Genomic DNA, 15,847 nt, shown 5'->3' with positions numbered 1-15,847 from the left:
CTGTGCTGGTCTCACTCAGTCTTGCTACTTCCCGCCGCTGCTCTTTTAAACTGTGCTGGTCTCACTCAGTCTCGCTGCTTCCCACCGCTACTCTTTTAAACTGTGCTGGTCTCTCTCAATCTCGCTCCTTCCCACTGCCGCTGCTCCTTTAAACTGTGCTGGTCTCACTCAGACACGCTCCTTCCTGCAGCTACTCTTTTAAACTGTGCCGGTCTCTCTCAATCTCGCTCCTTCCCACTGCCGCTGCTCCTTTAAACTGTGCTGGTCTCACTCAGACTCGCTCCTTCCTGCAGCTACTTTTTTAAACTGTGCCGCTCTCTCTCAGTCTCACTCCTTCCCGCTGCCGCTGCTCTTTCAAATTGTGCTGGTCACACTCAGTCTCACTCCTTCCTGCCTCTGCTCTTTTAAACTGTGCTGGTCTCACGCAGTCGCACTCCTTCCCACTGCTGCTCTTTAAAACTGCGCTGGTCTCACTCAGTCTCGCTCCTTGCTGCTGCTGCTGCTCTTGCAAATTGTGCTGGTCTCACTCAGTCTCACTCCTTCCCGCTGCTGCTCTTTTAAACTGTGCTGGTCTCACGCAGTCGCACTCCTTCCCACTGCTGCTCTTTAAAACTGCGCTGGTCTCACTCAGTCTTGCTCCTTCCCGCTGCTGCTCTTTAAAACTGTGCTGGTCTCCCTCAGTCTTGTTGCTTCCCACCGCCGCTCTTTAAAACTGTGCTGGTCTCTCTCAGTCTTGCTCCTTCCCGCCGCTGCTCTTTTAAACTGTGCTGGTCTCACTCAGACTCACTCCTTCCCACCGCTGCTCTTTAAAACTGTGCTGGTCTCACTCAGTCTCACTCCTTCCCACCGCTGCTCTTTAAGACTGTGCTGGTCTCACTCAGTCTTGCTCCTTCCCGCCGCTGCTCTTTTAAACCGTGCTGATCTCTCTCAGTCTCGCTCCTTCCCGCCGCTGCTCTTTTAAACTGTGCTGATCTCTCTCAGTCTCGCTCCTTCCCGCCACTGCTCTTTAAAACTGTGCTGATCTCTCTCAGTCTCACTGCTTCCCACCACTGCTCTTTTAAACTGTGCTGATCTCTCTCAGTCTCGCTCCTTCCCGCCGCTGCTCTTTAAAACTGTGCTGGTCTCACTCAGACTCACTCCTTCCCGCCACCGCTGCTGTTTTAAACTATGCTGGACTCACTCAGTCTCGCTCCTTGCCACCGCTGCTCTTTAAAACTGTGCTGGTCTCACTCAGTCTCGCTGCTTCCCACCGCTGCTCTTTTAAACTGTGCCGGTCTCTCTCAATCTCGCTCCTTCCCGCTGCCGCTGCTCCTTTAAACTGTGCTGGTCTCACTCAGACTCGCTCCTTCCTGCAGCTACTCTTTTAAACTGTGCCGGTCTCTCTCAATCTCGCTCCTTCCCGCCGCTGCTCTTTTAAACTGTGCCGGTCTCTCTCAGTCTTGTTCTTTCCCGCCACTGCTCTTTTAAACTGTGCCGGTCTCTCTCAGTCTTGTTCTTTCCCGCCACTGCTCTTTAAAACTGTGCTGGTCACTCTCAGTCTCGCTCCTTCCCACCGCTGCTCTTTTAAATTGTGCTGGTCTCACTCAGTCTTGTTCCTTCCCGCTGCTGCTCTTTTAAACTGTGCCGGTCTCACTCAATCTCGCTCCTTCCTGCCGCTGCTCTTTTAAATTGTGCTTTTCTAACTCAGTCCCGCTCCTTCCCGCCGCTGCTCTTTTAAACTGTGCCGGTCTGTCTCAGTCTTGCTGCTTCCCGCCACTGCTCTTTTAAAGTGTGCTGTTCTCACTCAGTATTGCTCCTTCCCACTGCTGCTGCTGTTTTAAACTGTGCTGGTCTCACTCAGTCTCACTCCTTCCCACCACTGCTCTTTTTAACTGTGCTGGTCTCACTCAGTCTCGCTCCTTCCTGCTGCTGCTCCTTAAACTGTGCTGGCCCCACTCAGACTCGTTCCTTCCCACTGCCGCTGCTCTTTTAAACTGTGCTGGTCTCGCTCAGTCTCGCACCTTCCCGCCGCTGCTCTTTTAAACTGTGCCGGTCTCACTCAGTCTCGCTGCTTCCCGCTGCTGCTCTTTTAAACTGTGCTGGTCTCACTCAGTCTCGCACCTTCCCACCGCTGCTCTTTTAAAATGTGCTGGTCTCGCTCAGTCTCGCTCCTTGCTGCCGCTGCTTTTAAATGTGCTGGTCTCGCTCAGTCTCACTGCTTCCTGCCGCCGCTGCTCTTTTAAACTGTGCTGGTCCTGCTCAATCTCACTACTTCCTGCCGTGCTGCTTTGTTAAACTGTGCTGGTCTCACTTAGACCTGAAACGTTAACTCTTCTTCTCTCTCCACAGATGCTGCCAGCCCTGCTGAGTATTTCCAGCACCTGTTGTTTTTCTTTCAGATTTCCTACATCTGCAGTATTTTGTTTTTATTTTATTATTGCGATTCTAGAGTTAGGTAAGGCTGATTTCAATGTGGTGAGACGGAAACTATCCACAGTCAATAAAAAATTTAATATGATACTGAATTGGAGTGTTCAAGTGCAGACTGAGTTCTATACAGCTTGTCTTTCTTTTTGTGAGACAGTCATTCCCTAGAAATGAAACTGAAAGCTATAAAGAGTTCCAAGAAAACAAGGATGATTCCAACATGTTTTGAAACATGCAGTCTTATGATCAAAAGGTTTTAAAAGAGACAAGCAGGGAGCTGCAGGTTTTTATACTTCCAGAGAAGCTGCTTGGAATTGAAACAGGCGACAAAGCAGCAGGTTGGAGCAGTTGTTTTAGCTGCAGGTAGAGGAGCCTGGACTGACGGATGATCATTGGTGAATGACTTACGGCAGTTGTCTTCAGTGACTTAAAGAGTTATCAGCGGAACCATGTCAATGGCACAGTTCTGGGTGAGGCTGAGATTATTTGAGAGGCGACAAGACCAAACCGTTAAAGGTAAGATTGCATCGTTCGCTATCGACAGGACATCATTACTTCCGCATCTGCATCCTGGAGACAGGACTTGGAAAACTACCTGAGGAAGTTCCTGATTTTGTTGTACTGTGAGACAGTTCAGCACCATCTTGCTGACGAGACTGTTCAGAGGATCTGTAAAGACTATCTCTGTTGCATCTGCTAATTAATGTATAAACTTTAAGATATGCATGCATTGATCGTGATTTAACTGTTAATTCATGTTTAATTTATGTTTATTTTAGTTTGAGCGCTCAGGTAAAATTTATAAAAGTGAAATCTTGTCTGTTTTTTGTTTCCTAAATTGGGGTCAGTTGGTGGTTTCAATTCTTTTGGTTTGTTGGTGGTTTCCACAGGGATCATAACAATACAGAACCAGCGGATACACCGAAGGGACAAGAGATCTACTTGCCAAAAAGCAAAGCCGTGGATGACTAAAGAGATGAGACAACATAAATCTAAAAAGAAAAGGCATACAAGAATGCACAGATGCAATGGGAAAGATACAAAAAAAACAGCAAAAGGTGACAAAACAAATCATAAGAGCTACAAAAAGGGAATGTGTAAAGAGACTTGCCAAACATATCAAAATCAACACAAGGGCACGGATTTTACCCGAGGCGAATGGGAGCCGGCCACTGACTGAAAAGTCGGTGGCAAACCTGCTTCCGCCTCACCTGGGGATCCGACCTGTATTTTGCAGGTCACTGGGCTTTAACTGGTGTTAGGAGGGGCTTCCACCTGTTTGAGGTAGGAGAGCGGCGGTCACTGCTGGGACCACAGCCCAGCTGGAGAAAGAAGATATCGGCGAGCCTGGAACACAGGTAAGTTTTGGTTGCCTTACCGGGGGTAATCAGTCAGGCCCCAGTGAGGCTAGGGTGGTCAACTGGGTGGACGGGGGGGTGCATGTTAGGTGTTGGGGGTGATTGGGGCAGCCCTCTCCCAGGTCTTTGTAGAGCTGCCTGCTTTTGTCAGGTGGCTTCTCTCGAGTCTAGGATTCCCACTTGCTATGCGTAAAATCCATCTGGAGGCATGCGACGGCCCTTAAGTGGCCTTGATTGGCCTGGGGTGGGCGGGCCGTTTATCGCCGCCGCCCTGCGTAAAGTGGCGGTGGAGGCAGGAGTGGGTTGGGTAGGGCTCCCGGAGCCTCCCGTTCCATTTTACGCCACCCCTCTCACCACCATCCCACTCTTTGGGGGGCAGGAGGGGGTGTAAAATTCAGCCCAAAATTTTTACTATTATTTTAGGAAAAGAGGGTGGTCAGGAGTAATGTGGGCCCCTTGAAAACTGCTAAAGTTGATATTGTCAATGAAAATAAGGAAATGGCGGACATGTTAAATAATTACTTTGCAACAGTATTTAAAGTAGAGGAAGCGGTCAGCATGTTGGACATCTCAAGGAAATTAATATTGAATCAGGGACAGTGACTCACCAAAATTAATGTAAGCAATATGACCATAGTGAAGAAAAAATTCCCCTTGGGGGAACGGTTTCCATTCTGGTGTTTTAATGGAAGTAAATGAGAGCATTGCAGGTGTCCTAACTATAATTTTCAAACATTCTCTTGATTCAGGAACCGTTCCTTTACATTGGAAAATTGCAGATGACTCCACTATTTAAGAAAGTTGAGAGAGGGAAACCAGGGAATTGTAGACCAGCTGGCCTAACATCTATTGTTGGGAAATTGCTAGAGTTTATAATTAAGGATCGAGTGACTGAATACTTTGGAAGTTTTCAGCTGATCAGAGAGCCAGCATGGATTTGTAAAGGGTAGGACATGCCTGACAAACCTGGTTGAATTTGTTGAAGTGGTGAATAATGTAGTGGTCAGGGCAATGTGCATGGTTGATGTAGAGTCATGGGATGATTACAGCTCAGAGGGAGGTCATTTGGACTTTTCCCCGTCGCCTTGCAAATTCAGATATTCATCAAATTCTCTTTTGAAAGCCACGATTGAATCTGCCTCCACCACACTCTCAGACAGAGCATTCCAGATCCTAACCACACGCTGCATAAAAGAGATATTCCTCATGTCGCCTTTGCTTCTGTTGGTATTCACCTTAAATGGTGTTCTCTGGTTCTCGACCCTTCTGCCAATGGGAACAGTTTCTCTCTATCTACTCTGAACAGACCCCTCATGATTTTGAACACTTCTATCAAATCTCCTTTCAACTTCTCTTTTCTAAGGAGAACTGCCCAAATTCTCCAATCTATCCATGTTACTGAAGTCCCGTATCCCTGGAACCATTCTCATAAATCCTTTCTGCGCCCTCTCTAATGTTATTTATATGGACTTCCAGAAGACATTTGATAAGTCTTGCATAAGAGACTGTTAGTTAAAGTTGAAGCCCATGGAATTGAAGGCAAATTATTGACCTGATTAAGAAACTGGCTGAATGGCAGGAGACTGAAAGTAGAGATGATGGGTCGGCACTCTACATAGGATTACAGCACAGAAACATGCCATTCGGCTCAACCAGTCGATGCTGCTGTTTATAGTCCACTCGAGCCTCCTCCTGTCTTTCCTCATCCAAGTCTGTCAGCATAACCTTCAATTCCCTTCTCCCTCATGTGCTTATCTAGCTTGCTCTTAAAAGCATCAATACTATTCACTTTAACCACTCCCTGTGGTCGCGAGTTCCACATTCTCAGCACTTTCTGGGTAAAGAAGTTTCTTCTGAATTCCTTATTTAATTTCTTGGTGACTATTTTATATTAATTTTGGGGAGAGGTGTGGGAGATGAGTGAATTCCAGAAGCTATTTGAAAGGTAGTGTATCAGAGGACACACTGATGGATGTAGGTCTGTGGGAATGAAGAGCTAGGAGGTGTGCAGAATTGATAGTGGGGCAGAAAAAAAGGGTGGCAAAGACGGCTGTCACAAGATCCTGAAGTGGCAGAGAAAAGTACTTTGCCTGAGGAGCATGAAACTCCAGCCAGGAACCAAACACCTGAAGAGAAAAAAATTGCAAGGCTAAGGGGAAAAGGGTCGGGGAGCGGGACTTACAGGTAAGAATGAGAGACCTGGCTAGCAATTTTCCCAGGTATCCTCTCCTTAAGAAACATAATAAACAGGAGTAGGAGTAGGAGTAGACCATATGGCCTCATGAGCCTGCTGTGCCATTCAATTCAATCATGGCTGACCTTCTGCCTCAGATCCACTTTCCCACCCACTCCCCTTAATTCCCTAAGAGACCAAACATCAGTCTATCTCAGCCTTAAATATACTCAATGATGGAGCATCTGCAACCATATGGGGTAGAGAATTCCAATTCACAATCCTTTGTGTGAAGAAGCTTCTCCTCATCTCAGTCCTAAATGATTGACCTCTTATCCTGAGATAGTGCCCCCGGGTTCTAAATTCCCCAGCCAGGGGAAACAACGTCTCAGTGTCTACCCTGTCAAGCCCCTTCAGAATCTTGTATGTTTCAATGCGCTCACCTCTCATTCTTCTAAACTCCAGAAATCAAAGGCTCAATTTACTCAGCCTCTCATTATAGGATAACCTTCTCATCTCAGGAATCAATCTAGTGAACATTCGCTGCATCGCCTCCAATGCAAGTATATCCTTCCTTAAATATGGAGACCAAAACTGCATACAGTACTCCAGGTGTGGTCTCACCAAAGCTCTGTACAATTGTACCAAAACTTCATTATTTTTATACTCCAATCCCTTTGCAATAAAGGCCAACATGCCATTTGTATTCCTAATCGCTTTCTGTACCTGCATGCTAACTTTCTGTGTTCCATGTATGAGTGCACCCAATTCTCTTTGAACATGAACATTTAGAAGTTTAACTACCAAAATGAATAACCTCACACTTCTCTACATTGTATGCCATCTGCCACCTTGTTGCCCATTCACTTAAAAAGTTGATATCTCGTTGCAGCCTCTGTGTTCTCCGCAAAGCTGACATTCCCACCTAGCTTTGTATTGTCAGCAAACCTAGATACATAATTCAGTCTCTTCGTCTAAGTCATTGGCCAGAATTTTACGCCACCCCAACGAGCTGGATGGTGGCGAGGGGGTGGCGTAAAATGGAACGGGAGGCTCCGTGAGGCTTTCCCGACCCGCTCCCGCCTTCGCCCCCACTTAACGGCCACTTAAGGGCCTTTGCCCGCCTGTCGCAGGTTTTACGTGTGGCAAGTGGGCATCCTGGAGCTGGGAAGGCGGCTTCTCAGCGTCCCAGGAGAATACTGTTCATTGGGCACAGGATGCCCGATGGAGGGCCGCCTCTGCTACCCCAACTACCCCCAGTACCCAACACGCCCCCCCCTTCCCCCTAACTGACCACCCTTGCCTCACCGGGGCCCGACCGATTACCCCCGGCGAGGCAACCAAAATCTACCTGTCTTCCCAGCTCCATGTCTTCAGCCGGCAGCGGTGGCCATTGCTGGCACTATGAGCTGCCGGCCCACTGATTGGCTGGCAGCACAATGAGGCGGGACTTCCTCCAAGCAAGTGGACGTCCCGCCTTGGAACAATTAAAGCCTGGTGACCCGTAAAATGCGGGTCGGATCCCCAGGTGAGGCGGAAGCGGGTTCGCCACCGACCTTTCAGTCGATGGCCGGCTCCTGTCTGCCCAACGTGAAATCCCAGCCATTAATATAGATTGTAAACAGCTGAGGCCCCAGCACCAATCCTTGCGGCACTCCACGAGTTACAGCCTGCCAACTTGAAAATGTCCCATTTATCCCTACTCTCTGCTTTCTGTCCATTAACCAATCCTTTATCCATGACAACAGATTATTCCCCAACTCCATTAACCCTTATCTTGCGTTTTAGCCTTTTGAGGAGCACCTTATCGAATGTCTTTTGTACATCCAAGTATACAATTACATGTTTCCTTTTATGTACCCTACAAGTTACATCCTTAAAAAAATCTAGTAAATTTGTCAAACACGATTTGCCTTTCGTATAACCATGTTGGCTTTGTCTGATTATACTATAATTTTGTAAGTGCACTGTTAAAGCTTCCTTAATAATAAATTCCAGCACTTTCCCAACAACTGTTGTCAGGCTAACTGGCCTGTAATTCCCTGTTTTCTCTCTTTTTAAGATGTGGGTGTCTCGGCCAAGGCCAGCATTTGTTGTGCATCACTAATTGCCCTAGACAACTGAGTGGCTTGCTTGACTTTTTCAGAGGGCACTTAAGAGCCAACCAAATTGCTGTGGGTCTGGAGTCACACGTAGGACAGACTAGGTTAGAATGGCAGATTTCCTTCGCCGAAGGACATTAGTGAACCAGTTGGGTTTTTATGACAATGATAATCTCATGGCACCATTACTGAGACTTGCTTTCAATTCCAGGTTTGTATTAATTAATTGAATTTAAATTCCACCAGCTGCCATGGTTGTATTTGAACCTGTGTCCTCAAGGCATTAGCCTGGGTCTCTGGATTATTAGTTCAGTGACACCACTATGTCACCTCTCTTTCTTGAATAGTGTTGTTACATTTGCTGACTTCCATTCCACTGGAATCATTCTAGAACCAGTGCATCTGCAGCTACCTCTTTTAGAACTCTAGGAGATAGGCCATTGGGTCCTGGGGATTTGTCAGATTTTAGTCCCTTAAGATTCAAATACCAATTACCTTAAGTTCTTCACTCTTATTAGCCCCTTGGATAACCTCTATTTCTGGTATGTAATGTGTGTCTTCTACTGTGAAGACAGACACAAGATATTTGTTCAATATCTCTGCCATTCCCTTGTTCCCCATGATAATTTCTCCAATCTTGCCTTTAAGGGACCAATGTTTCTTTTAGCTAGTCTCATCCTTTTTATATACTTTTTAAAGCTCTTACTATATGTTTTTAAATTCCTGGTTAATTTACTCTCATTCTATTTTTTCCCTTTTATCAACTGTTTGGGCAACCTTTGCTGGTTTCTAAAACACTCCCAATCCTCAGGTTTACTACTATTCTTTGTAACATTATAAGCCTCTTCTTTTAATCTAATAGTATCCTTAACTGCCCTAATAAGTAACAGATGGATCTTTTTGGCCTGTTGTTTTTTAATGGAATAATTTTTGTCGAACAATTTGAATTGTTTCTTTAAAATGTTTCTAAGTGTTTATTTACAGTCTATTTACCCAATCAGCCTTAGCTGGCTTTCCCCTCATACCTATGTCATTGGTTTTAAGTGCAAGATTCTTCTCTGGGACTGGAGTATGTTGCTTTCAAACTTGTATGAAATTCATTTGTATTACGATCACTTTTTCCCAGAGGATCTGTTATTATGGCCTCACTAATTAAACTTGCCGGATTGCACAATACTAGATCAAAAATAGCTTTATCCTTAGTTGGTCCATAATGTATTGTTCCAGGAAACTGTCACAAAAGCATTCAAAAAAATAATCTTCCAGATTACCTTTGCCAATTTAATTTGCTCAGTCTATTATGAAGATTAAAGTCCCCCACAATTATTACATTGCCTTTGTTACAAGCTCCAATTATTTCTTGCTTAATTCTCTGTCCAATGACATAACGACTGGTAGGGGGCCCATAAACTGCTCGCACTAACTCATTCTGACCCTTTTTTTCCCTAATCTCCACTCATACCGATTCTACTTCCTGATCTTCTGAATCCTTTCTCATTGTTGTCCTTATGTCATCCTTTACTTTGAAGGCTACTCCTCCTTTTTCATTCTGTCTGTCTTTTCAAAATATTATGTACCCTGGAATATTTATTTCACAACCTTGGTCACCTTGTAACCATGTCTCTGCAATGGGGATTAGATCCAAACCATTTATCTTTATTTGTGCCACTAGTTCAACATCTTATTGTGGATACTTTACACATTCAGGTAAATAGCTTTTAATTTTACTTATTTATTACTATTCTTTGTTTGGAACTTATTTACTGATGCACTGCTACCATTACACTCTGCCTCACTCTTCTTGTCTTTACCCAATAACTACACTGCTCTATTGCCTTGACTTTTGTCTTAAGATTTCTAAATTTTCCTTCACCTGAACCCTCTCCCCCTCTTTTAATTTAAAGTCCTATCCACAGCCTTTTTTACACGATTCACCAGGACATTGTTCCCAGCCTGGTTTAGGTGGAGCCCAGCCAAATGGAACAGCTCCCTCCTTCCCCAGTACTGGTGCCAGTGCCCAATGAATTGAAACCCCTTCTTCCCATGCCATTCTTTGAGCCAAGCATTTAATTCTGTAATCTGCTTCACCCTATGCCAATTGGCTCGTGGATCACGCAACAATCCTGAGATCATTACCTTTGAGGTTCTGCATTCTAATTTGGACCTAACTCCTGAAACTCTTTCAACAGAACATCATTCCTAGTTCTACCTATGTCATTGGTTCTTAAATAGACCCTGACAACTGGATCCTCCCCCTCCCACTCCAAGTTTGTCTCAGGTGCTAGGAAATGTCTTTAACCCTGGCACCAGTTAGGCAACACAACCTTTGGAACTCCTGGTCGCGCTGAAGAGAACAGTATCTATCCCCTTGACTATACTGTCTCCCATCACTACCACATTTCTCTTTACTCCCCGCACTCGAATGGCATTCTGCACCATGGTGCTATGGTCAGTTTGCCTAACCACCCTGAAGTCCTTGTAAAATTCATCCACACAGGTCGCAAGTGAAAGAGTGAAAATACACTCAATATATTCAGCAGACACAGCAGCATCAGTGAAAATATATTCAGCAGACACAGCAGCAATATGGGAAATGTGTACGATAGCAGCATTGTGGAAAATGACAGCAGCATTGTGGGTAATGTGTACGTGTCTGCCAACACGTTGTGCTCCTTTATCAGCTCTAGTGTCTGTAAGATTTATTGAGAAGAAGCTGCGATCCCCTGGAGAACAGGAGCTTGCAGGACCTTCTCCCTTGCAAGTGAAAATAGACAATATTGTGTTAACCTCTATCAGATGGTGTGGAGAGTCATTAATGATTTTAATTCGATTCCCATAACACAAGTACCTTGTACCTGTTGGTCAAAGTCAAGAGCTGAGGCTCCTCCATTACTACATCCTGAATCCCCATACTTGCCTGACTCACATTCACACCCTCCTGTTCCTGACTATTGACCAACCCTTAAGTTCTACTTACCTAAGGGGTGTGACTGCCTCCTGGAACAAAGTGTTTTCTTTATTCATTTGTGGGATGTGGGCGTCACTGGCTAGACCAGCATTTATTGTGGTTTGCTAGGCCATTTCAGAGGACATTTTAAGAGTCAACCACATTGCTGTGCGTCTGGAGTCACATGTAGGCCAGACCAGGTAAGGATGGAAGATTTCCTTCCCTAAGCGACATTAGTGAACGTGATGGGTTTTTACAACAATCGACAATGGTTTCAATGGTTTCATGGCCATCATTAGACTAGCTCCAGGTAACTCGCCCCCTCCTTGATGCCCCGCAATGTCTGCAGCTCTGACTGCAGCTCTGAGCCGAAGTTGCTCAAGCTGCAGACACTTACCACAGATATGGTTGTCCAGGAGTGGAATGCTTTCTACAAACTCCCGTATGTTGCAGTTATGGCATATCACCTGCCCTGCCCTGTCTGTCTATCCTTATTTACTTACTTGATTAGCTAACCAGTTACCAATTTAGTAATTCAAAGTAACAGCAAGTTTCCTAGCTTGAAGAGAAAATAATAACATTCACCAGCTACTGGTGATAGAACAAAAACAATAATAAGCAGCACCTGCTTCCCCTCTGCACCGAATTCCTAGTTGCACCAAATTCTCGACTTTAGCACTCAGTTAAATGAAACACTCTGTTCCCCGATCACTTTGTGTTCCACTCTGCATTCCTGTGGCTGCTACAGCCTCAAAAACCCATGTGCTGGTGAGCCCGTGTAACCCATGCTGTGGTTCCTTTCATTAGAAATCATTCCTTTGACAGAATGGAGGTGTCATGCTGCCCACCTTCCCTAATTGGTGGTGCAACCTGGAGGCGGGATGCTAATGTGTGGCTGAGTTAAAGAGCCTCAGCTAAGCCCCACCTATTAGTAAATCAGGTTCCTGACCCATTCCGGCAGAGATTAAGTCAGGAAGATTCTGCCCTCAGAGTCCAAACAGGAAAGTATAAAGCAGAAAATATAAATTAGATTTAAATGATGTACTGAAAGCAAGATAAAGAACGGAAAATACAAATGGGAGTAAGGGGGAGAGATAAAAGACAGAGACAGAAAAAGGGAAAAATTATTTTTTAAATCTCCAACACTAATTTTCTTCTGAGGGAATGAAATTCCACACTTCTAAAATTATATTTTCAGTGTCAGAGAGGTTGTTTACCAGTAACTATCTTATTACTGTTAGCCTCACTGTCGTTCTAATTTCAAGATCCAGTCCAATGTCCAAATTATGACATAACACCATACAAAATAAAATAAAATCCTGCTCTTCAGAAGTGCCTGGAATAAATTCAACATATGAGTTGAAGTTTTATCTGTCTCACCAATTTTCTTGTTTATTTTATATATCATTATAATTAACATGAATTGATATAATGTATGTGGGCAGATTTTAAAGTAAAAACAGTCACATTTTTGTTATAGTTCACCAGTAATTATACACTGCTTGCCATAGGTTTTCCAATTAAAATCCACTTTGGAAACATAAACTCTGGCATCACACTACTTTTAAACTATTGATTTGAGTTTTTTTTTAAAAAAAGAATGGTTTGAATACAAGCTTGCAAGACTGAAGAGTGGTGTCAAAATCACTTGTATTGTTCACTTATAATCAAAAAACTTGGCTCAATAACAGGGGCGGCTCAGTGGTACAGTAGTTAGCACTGCAGTCTCACAGCTCCAGCAACCCGGGTTCAGTTCTGGGTACTGCCTGTGCGGAGTTTGCAAGCTCTCCCTGTGACCGCGTGGGTTTCTGTCGGGTGCTCCAGCTTCCTCCCACAGCCAAAGACTTGCAGGTTGATAGGTAAATTGGCCATTGCAAATTGCCCCTAGTGTAGGTAGGCGGTAGGGGAATGGTGGGGATGTGGTAGGGAATATGGGGTTAATGTAGGATTAGTATAAATGGGTGGTTATTGGTCAGCACAGACTCAGTGGGCTGAAGAGCCTGTTTCAATGCTGTATCTCTAAATAAAAATAACTTTGACCATTGAAGTCAGTAAAATTAGGTGCACAGCAGTTTCAAACCCTGATATTTATCCAGGATATTTTCAAATTGCTTGTAAGGAAGTTTAATGTTAACTTAGACCACTCAGCAGCGACCTGAGCGTCAGATTCACACGACAAAGGCATATGCAGCCCATTTGACCCTGCAAAGTCTTCTATACAAACATCTGAGGAGTTATGCTAAAATTGAGAATGCTGTCACACATAATAGTCAAACAACAGCCTGATATAGTCATACTCATTGAATCATACATTTCAGCCAATATCCCAGACTCCTCTATCACCATCCCTGGGTATGTCCTGTTCCACCAGGAGGACAAACCAACCAAAGGTGGTGGCACAGTGGTATACTGTCAGAAGGTAGTGACCCTGGGAGACCTCAATATTCACTCTGGACACCAAGAAGTCTCATGGCATCAGGTCAAACATGGGCAAGGATTCCTCCTGCTGATTACCACCTACCTCACTCCCTCAGCTGATGAATCAGTACTCCGTCATGTTGAGCATCACTTGGAAGAAGCACTGAGGGTAACAAGGACACAGGATGTAGTCTAGGTGGGGGACTTCAATGTCCATTGCCAAGAATAGCTCAGTAGCACCATTACTGTTTGAACTTGCTGAGTTTGGAAGAACATAGCTGCCAGATTGGGCTAGCGACAGACGTTGAAATCCAACACAAAGGAAAAACCGACATAGCCTTGTCCTCATTAATCTACTTATCACAAATGCATCTGTCTATGACAGTACTGGTAGGACTGACCACCACACAGTCCTTTTGGAGAGATCCGGTCTACACACTGAGGGCACCCTCCATTGTGTTGTATGGCCTTACCACTGTGCTTAAATGGGATAGATTCAGAACTAATCTAGCAGCTCAAAACTGGGCATCCATGAGGCACTGTGGGCCAGAAGAAGCAGCAGAATTGTATTCCACCACAATCTGTAAGCTCATAGTCTGGCATATCCTTCATTCTACCATTGCCATCAAGCCAGGAGATCAACCCTAGTTCAATGAGGGGTGTAAAAGAACATGCCAGGAGCAGCAGCAGGCATACCTAAAAATGAGGTGCCAACCTGGTGAAGCTACAACACAGGACGACATGCATACTAAAAAGCAGAAGCAGCATGTGATAGAAAGAGCAAAGCAATCCTACCACCAACGGATCAGATCAAAACCCTGCAGTCCTGCCACCTGCATTTGTGAATGGTGGTGGGCAATTAAACAAGTAAAAATAGGAGGAAGGTCCATGAACTTCCCCATCCTCAATGATGGCAGAGCCAGCACGTGAGTGCAAAAGACAGGGCCGAAGCTTTTTCAACTATCTTCATCCAGAAATGCCAAGTGGATGATCCATCTCTCCTACTCCAGAGATCCCCACCATCACAGAAGCCTGTCTTCAGCCAACTCAATTCACTTCACGTGATATCAAGAAATGGATGAGCACACTGGATCGAGCTAAGATAACACCCCAGCTGCAGTGCTGAAGACTTGTGCTTCAGAATTAGCCACACCTCCAGCCAAGCTGTTCCAATGCAACTACAACATGGGCTACCAACCAACAAAGCAAAAAGTTGCCTAGGTATGTCCTGTCCACAAAAAGCAGGGCAAATTCAATCTGGCAAATTAACGCCCTATCAGTCTACTCTCAATTATCAACAAAGTGATGGAATGTGTTGTTGACAATGCTATCAAGTGGCAATTGCCAGTCACCAGCTCACTGTTGCACAGTTTGATTTCTGCAAGTAGCTCACCGATGCACAGTTTGATTTCTGCAAGGACCACTCAGCTCTAGACCCCATTACAGTCTTGCTCCTAACACAGAAAATAGAGCTGAGTTCCAGAGGTGAGACAGAGTGACTGTGCTTGACATCAAGGCAGCATTTGACTGAGTGTGGCACCAAGGAGCCCTTGCAAAATTTAAGTCAATGGAATTGGAGGAAAATAATCACTAGCTGGAGTTATAACTCACACAAAAGATGTTTGTGGTGATGGAGGCCAATCATATCAGTCCCAAGATATTGCTACAAGAGTTCCTTAGTGCAGTGTCCTAGGTGCAAACATCTTCAGCTGCTTCATCAATGCCCATCTCTCCATCATACGGTCAGAAGTGATGATGTTCGCTGATGATTGCACACTGTTTAGATGCATTCGCAACGGCTCAGATACTGAAGTAGTTTGTGCCCACATGCAGCAAAACCTGAACAACAATCAGGCTTGGTTGTTAAGTGGCAATAACATTTGCAGTACACAAGTGTCAGGCAAAGACTATCTTCAAGAAGTCAGATTCAAACCACCTCCACTTGACATTCAATGGCATTACCATAGTTGAATCCCCACAATCAACATCCTGGGGGGATTACCCTTGACTAAAACTTAACAGACTTGCCACATAAATATTATGGCTACTAGAGCAGGCCATAAGCTGGGTATTCTATGGTGAGTGACTTACCTCCTGATTTCCCAAAGCTTTTCCATCATCTACAGGGTACAGGTCAGGCATGATGGACTCCTCCCCACTTGCCTGGACGAATGCAGCTCCAACAATACTCAAGAAGCTCAACACCAATCAGGAAAAAGCAGTGCCCTTGATTAGCACCCATCCATCACATTAAACATTCACCACAAGATGCACTGCAGCAACTCACCAAGGCTCCTTCAACAGCACCTCCCAAACCTGCAACCGCTGCCACCCAGAAGGACAAGGGCAGCAGGTATATTGGAACACTACCATCAGCAAGTTCCCCTCCAAGACACACACCATCCTGAATTGGAAATACATTGTTGTTCCTTCATCGTTGTTG

The sequence above is a fragment of the Heterodontus francisci genome, chromosome 12, assembly GCF_036365525.1.
Source record: "Heterodontus francisci isolate sHetFra1 chromosome 12, sHetFra1.hap1, whole genome shotgun sequence".
Lineage (NCBI taxonomy): Eukaryota > Metazoa > Chordata > Chondrichthyes > Heterodontiformes > Heterodontidae > Heterodontus > Heterodontus francisci.
This window is presented reverse-complemented; position numbering follows the sequence as displayed.